The sequence below is a fragment of the Microcebus murinus genome, chromosome 7 (assembly GCF_040939455.1).
Source record: "Microcebus murinus isolate Inina chromosome 7, M.murinus_Inina_mat1.0, whole genome shotgun sequence".
NCBI lineage: Eukaryota > Metazoa > Chordata > Mammalia > Primates > Cheirogaleidae > Microcebus > Microcebus murinus.
In genome coordinates, this window is record NC_134110.1 from 85,684,803 (window position 1) to 85,690,802 (window position 6,000).

General features: G+C 38.2%; 1 long non-coding RNA gene across 1 annotated transcript in view; it reads right to left on the reverse strand.

The window, feature by feature from the left end:
- Positions 1-4,968, reverse strand: part of LOC105869733 (uncharacterized) — a 48,203-nt gene extending 43,235 nt beyond the window's left edge. Inside the window, exons 1-2 of the long non-coding RNA XR_001153249.2 lie at positions 4,681-4,968; positions 3,320-3,416 (exon numbers count right to left, since the gene is read on the reverse strand). This is a non-coding gene — a long non-coding RNA (uncharacterized LOC105869733). The remainder of the gene's footprint in view (positions 1-3,319; positions 3,417-4,680) is intronic.
- Between the last annotated feature and the right edge of the window lie 1,032 nt (positions 4,969-6,000).

Here is a 6,000-nt window from a genome sequence, read left to right on the forward strand (position 1 = left end):
TACCCAAACAAAGAAAATAGATGGAAAGTTGGAAAATTGACAAAATGGAAGTGGGGGAATGTATTTTAGTTATGAGGACTCATTATATATTCCATAATTATATTGCTTTAAAGTAATTATGAAGGGAAATTGTTTTATTGTGTGTGTTACATGAGGCTTATTTAGCAAATTTACTTGAATTTGGGGAGCAATGTGTATATTTTGGAGGAATTCAAGGCACAGTACAAATATTACCCAATGAATATTTTCATGTAAGAGAATAAGAGGAGGTCTTACTCGATCCATACATCACTGGAGGAAACACGGTTCAAATGGCTTGACAGTGACTGTGAAGCACTTAATGATATAAAACAAAACCTAATTTTTTTCCCTCCTAGAAATTTAGTTTAATGCCTGAATTATAAGAAAAATAATGTGTTAATATAGCAGTGGGTAAATAAACGAGTATTTACGTTCAGCCTAATATATGCCTTCCTAAAGCTTCTTATTTTCACCTAAATTAATCTTAAAATTTCAAGCAAGATAGATAGGTAATACCTTGTTTAATCTGTCGTGGATCAAATTGGCATTACCTCAATTTTTAAAATAATAATTTATCATCTTTCTCTTGTTTCATCCAAATATTTGAGTTGAAACATCTTCTTTAAAAGAATACACAGTGCGATTTCAATAGCTACAATTAAAATATATATGTTTTCTCTTTGAATTTATTGAATCTATAGGAGTCATTAGTGGTGAGAGGGCTTCTATTTTCCCACAGCAGTGGAGCGTGGTATCCGTGCAGGGCTCCCAGCTGGCCGGCTGCTCTGGGCAGAATTTGCAACGCACATTCCAGATTGCCTCAGTATTGCAACATGAGATGACTTAAAGAAGTAAAAACATAAATATCTTAAGAGACAATAAAAGAAAATAAAAGGATGACTACTTTACAAAACTTTAAATGGGAAGTATTTAAAAGCCACTAATTTTCTCAAACAACTGAAAAGCAATGACAAGACCCATATACTACTACTCAGGACAATCTTTAGCAATTATATGCAAAACACTGAGCAAAATATTAAGCTTTATGCCATAGAAGACTCATAATTTATTAATAAAACCCCTTGCACATAACTTTCAGCAATAACACATAGGAATTCATGTGCCAAGTGCAAACCCACAGAGTTGGCTGTGGATATAACAATAATGGTTTCCAGAGTCTAGTAATTCTAAGTATGAGTATTATGTGTGTCTCCTCTTTTTTCCCATTATGCTAGAACCATACAATTTATTTCCATTCCAGGCAGCCAGCATGTACTGCCAATTTATTATGATTAGAATGACATAAAGGGAAAGGGGTTTGTGGCTCAAGAGGAAGAGACTTCACAAATGTAGAGCAACCTCTTTGCACGGAAGTCAGTTCCAAGGGAATTCTAAAGCTGACTAGAGAGCCCAGATGTCATCGATAAGACTTCAACGCATATGGATTGTAAAGCTCTCAACTGGATTTTCTACTGCTCTACGGTGAGACCCCATGGCTGAACTGTACTCAGCTCTGATCTGGGTCTAGTCTTTAGGAAGGGCAATAGTGAACTGAGAAACCTTCCCTGAAAGAGAACTACAGTCTTGCAGAATGATCCTGAATTTATCACTTTTTGATGACACTATTCCTCTGCAAAACAAATGATTCTGGCCCCAGGCAGATTGATAGTGTCTTCAACAATCTGAAAATTATTAACGGCAATAACGTTATCTCTGAAACCAGGAGGAGGCAGCTAGAGTTCATGAATTTGTTTTTGACCACCCAAAATGCCTCCCCACAGTGACAGTCAACAGATGGAGACATAAATCTCAGCACATTTAATAATCTGTTACAATTGAGAAGGACCCTACTCTTGGCAGAAAGGGAACTTATCTACTGTTCTTAGGGCACTTCACACAAATTATTTCTTACGATTCTCAAAACTCTATGAGAGAGCTTTCATCATCCCCCATTTCACAAATTGAGGTGAAGTAATCCCAGCAAGGGACTAACAAAGCCCTTTGTAGACAGGTCTGTCTAACCCAGAGGTGGGGAACCTTTTCATGTTGGAAGACCACATTAATTTAGCTGTAATCAAATAAGGCCACATTCAGGAAATTAGATATACTTAAAAATGTACATTATTTTTAATAAATCTAATCACCATGTACTTAATTTTAAAAAATAAAAACTTTGTTAATTTTAATTTTAATTTTTTGCCACATATCATATATAGACTTAGTTTTACCTTGTAAAGAAATATTCAAGTCATTTTAATTTGACTTGATATTACACAGAAATGCTGCATTCCTACAGAAATCTTTCAATAATTCACATTGTTGATTCTGTTTTTCATAAAATTTAACTGTGTATTCTCACAGCGATAAAATTTTGGCTAACATGTCCTCTGTGATAGCCCATGCACTTTAGAATGATATGATAAATCCACACTGAATACCTCATGGTTCAACTATAGCATGTTACAAAACTGATGGTGCCATGTTGCATTTGCACAAATATAGTTAACAGCATTTATAACTTGTTGCAAAGTGTTACTTAAAATAGAACCTTTAGCACAGAAATTTTGCTGATGCAAGATACAATGAAAAGAAATGAGAGCATCTGGATCTGTTAATACTTTTTTTTTTTTATCTGTGCAATAAACCTTTCATGTTTTCCTGTCGTGGAAGGCACACCATCTATACATACACTCACTAAATTTATCAAATTCAGTCCAACTTCACAGCATTTATCTTGAAAGTTGTTGAAGATATCTATTCCCCTTGTTCTGTTCATAAGCATGCCCAAAGCAAGTAACTCTTCATAGCAAAGAAAATCTTCTGTTATGACCCAAATGAAGTGAAAAACCTGCGCTGAGTCAATAGTATGAGTTGATTCACCTCCTGAAGTATTGCATGAAGTAGTTTTGTTAAGTGGATGGCTAAGTCATGCTGCCAATCAGTTATGGTTATGATTCTCCTTCAAAGAGTCAATTGTTTGGACTTTGAAATGTTATTAGGGTTTAAACATCCTACACCTTCAACAATGCGTTCTTTCACAATTTCTACATCACTGAACAGCTTCCCTTTTCCCCCCAAGTATATAAAGCTACTTTATAATATTTCAGTGGCATTATTTCTAGGTCTTATTGATGCTTGAAAGAATTGTATTTGCTTTTGCTTTTCATCTTTTAATTTCTGCAATTTAACGTTTCACACCTCTCCCCCTAATTTAAAATATTGGTGTTATAATGCTGATAAGCACTGAATTTCTTTAATGTTGATATTGCAATATCACAAAGCAAGCAAATCATCTTACCTTTAGCAGAAACAAGATAATATTGCAATTCCCAATCTTCATCAAAAAATCTGTTTTCTTCTTTCAGAGTTCTCTTGGTCTTCCTTGACATGATTGGCTGTTAAGCAGACAGAATTTAAAAATACTACTGAGCAATGCAAGTTTTCAAAAATTCCACTTCAAACAGAAACACAGTGCACCGTTGTGAAAAGCTGATAACAGACTGGTGTAATCAGCCCCATAAACTCTCGCCAATCAGCCTCGTGTGCTAGTGGCGCCAGTCAGGCAGGGGAAGTTAGAACCAAATCATGAGCATAGCAGCTGTTAATTTAGCCCTTATGGCTGACTAATGTTCTAATCGTGCCAGTCAATCTGGGAGGATTATTTTGTTGAAACTTATATTATTCTTTGGTAGTTTAAAATAAAGTAGAAATATAACAGACGAACAAAAACCCATTAATAAAAATAAAAGGATTTGTTTTTTAATATTTGGATTCAGTCACAAGGTCACACTTAGGCAACACAAGGTCACACTTAGGCAACACTAAGGCCACACTAAGGCCACACATGTGGCCTTAAGGCTGCAGGTTTCCCATCCCTGGTTTAACCCCAAAGCTCAAGCTCTTTCAACTGCACCGTTATCACCTTGTAATAGAGTAAAGATGGCCACAAATCTTGCTTGCTACTTGTCTCATTGAAAGACGGATTTGAGTTGTATAATTCCTTTACCCCTTAAATGTGGGTTGGCTTTAGGAACTTGCTGAACTGATAGAATGAGGCGGAAATGATATCCTGGGACTTCTGAGTCCAGGTTATAAGAAGTCTTGCAACTTACACCCGAGACACCCAAGTCTTGAAATAATCGCTTGTGAAGTCCTGAGCCACCAAGAAGAACATGTGGAGAAGCCCTGAGACTAAATTGGAAAGTGCCCCAGTTGAACCCAGCCTTCTAGACACTGCCACCAAGATGCCACACGTAAGCCATGTTGGACTATGCAGACCAGGCCAGCAACTAGCTGAATGGTTCCAAGTGACCCCAGTTGATGACATGTGGAGAAGAAAAACTATCCAGCTATTCGCTGGTCAAATTTCTCAGACAGCATCATATGATAAAATAATTGTCACTATAAGCCGCACAGCTTTGGGGTAGTCAGTTATATAGCAATAAGAATTGTAAAAAAGAAAAACAAACTTTCTACCATGATATTACCAAACTATGAGCTTAAAGAGACTCGTGGGCAAAAAATATTGTGGAAAATAGAAAAGTCTTCTGACTTTCGATAAATGGATATGGATTTCTGATTTATTATTCAGGTTCAGATATATTTAGGTGAATAAATAAGAGAGAGGAGGAAGAACTGAAAATTGTGGTTGAGGCTGACCTTGGGCATGCTGATTAAGATGCTCAACAATATCACAAAACATATTTTTCTCTTCATCTGTCAGCTTCACTTTACTCTGGGCTGGCTCTATTCTCCAGCCAACTCATTCCTTATGGTGACAAGATGAGATGACTTAGAGCCAACCACAGCTCTAAGTCAATATCATATCATCTCAGCTGCAAACTCTCCAGCAAAGGGAACTTTCATTTCCAAGAGGACTAGTAAAAGGGTGCCCACCCACTAGCCTTAGGAGTGGGTCAGCCCCTTCTTGACCATGTGGACTGAGAGTGGTGGTTCCCAAATGGAACCCTGAGTATTGTCTCCATCATAATAACTGGAGGGTAAACACTACACAGAAGAAAATGAGCCTTCAGAAGGCAGTGAGAAAGAAATATGTATTTCTTCTTTACACAATTTAAATCATGCTCAAGACTTGATTTTATCTTGTCTCAACCATAGATATAATTTAATATTTACAGAAAATGACTTTAAACATAATTATAATCATCACCTCTATATCCATTCTGCCACCCCCTCTCTGGTTGAAGAGCACACCCCCTACTCCCCAGAGGATCCAGCATTCTCATGCTGCTCTCCGGCAATCCATGTCCCCCCACCAAAGTTCTACCCCCTTGGGCAGGGTCCTGTTTTTTGGATCAACTCCTCTTTCTAAAAATTAGTCAGTTGACATCAACTAGCCAAGCCAGTCACCAACCTGTCCTTGGTCCCTTCTTCCTATAAAATGAGGGGACTATTTAAGCGACCTCTAATGCAGCCTATATAACCAATTAAAGCAAACCCTAATCCATTTGTATACCTCATTGCCATGGTTGGGTGGGAGAGGGACTCTTTCTTTCCCTCATAAATCCACGCATAGAGGGGGAAACTCCTGACCTCCTTCTGGAAAGTGCTGAAGTCAACACCCCCAGTCTCTTTCTGCCTTCACTTGTTCCTTCCCACAGGAAGGGGAGGTGCTAACCTGTTTGGTGAAAGCCTCACTTCCCACGAGGGCCTATTTCCCAACTCGGTGGGATCACAGGGCGCTGCTCACTTGCGGCTTGACATCTAGTTCTTTCTGACGTTCCTGTGCTCTTGCAGTAAGACCCCTCTCCTATTCTGGTCTACGCCTCTGCACTTTCTGTCTCTGAGTACTAACGCACCTTGGAGGGCCTGTTGTTAGTGGAAAGGCTGGCTGTTCTCTCGGTGCTCCAGTTTCTCTTGCCTTCCAGAAGTGGTCCTTGAATTTGCAGTAGGTGGACAGGAAGGCTACACAGCACACTCGGTTCACTTTGCAACTACAGAGGTTTGTATTAATATTTG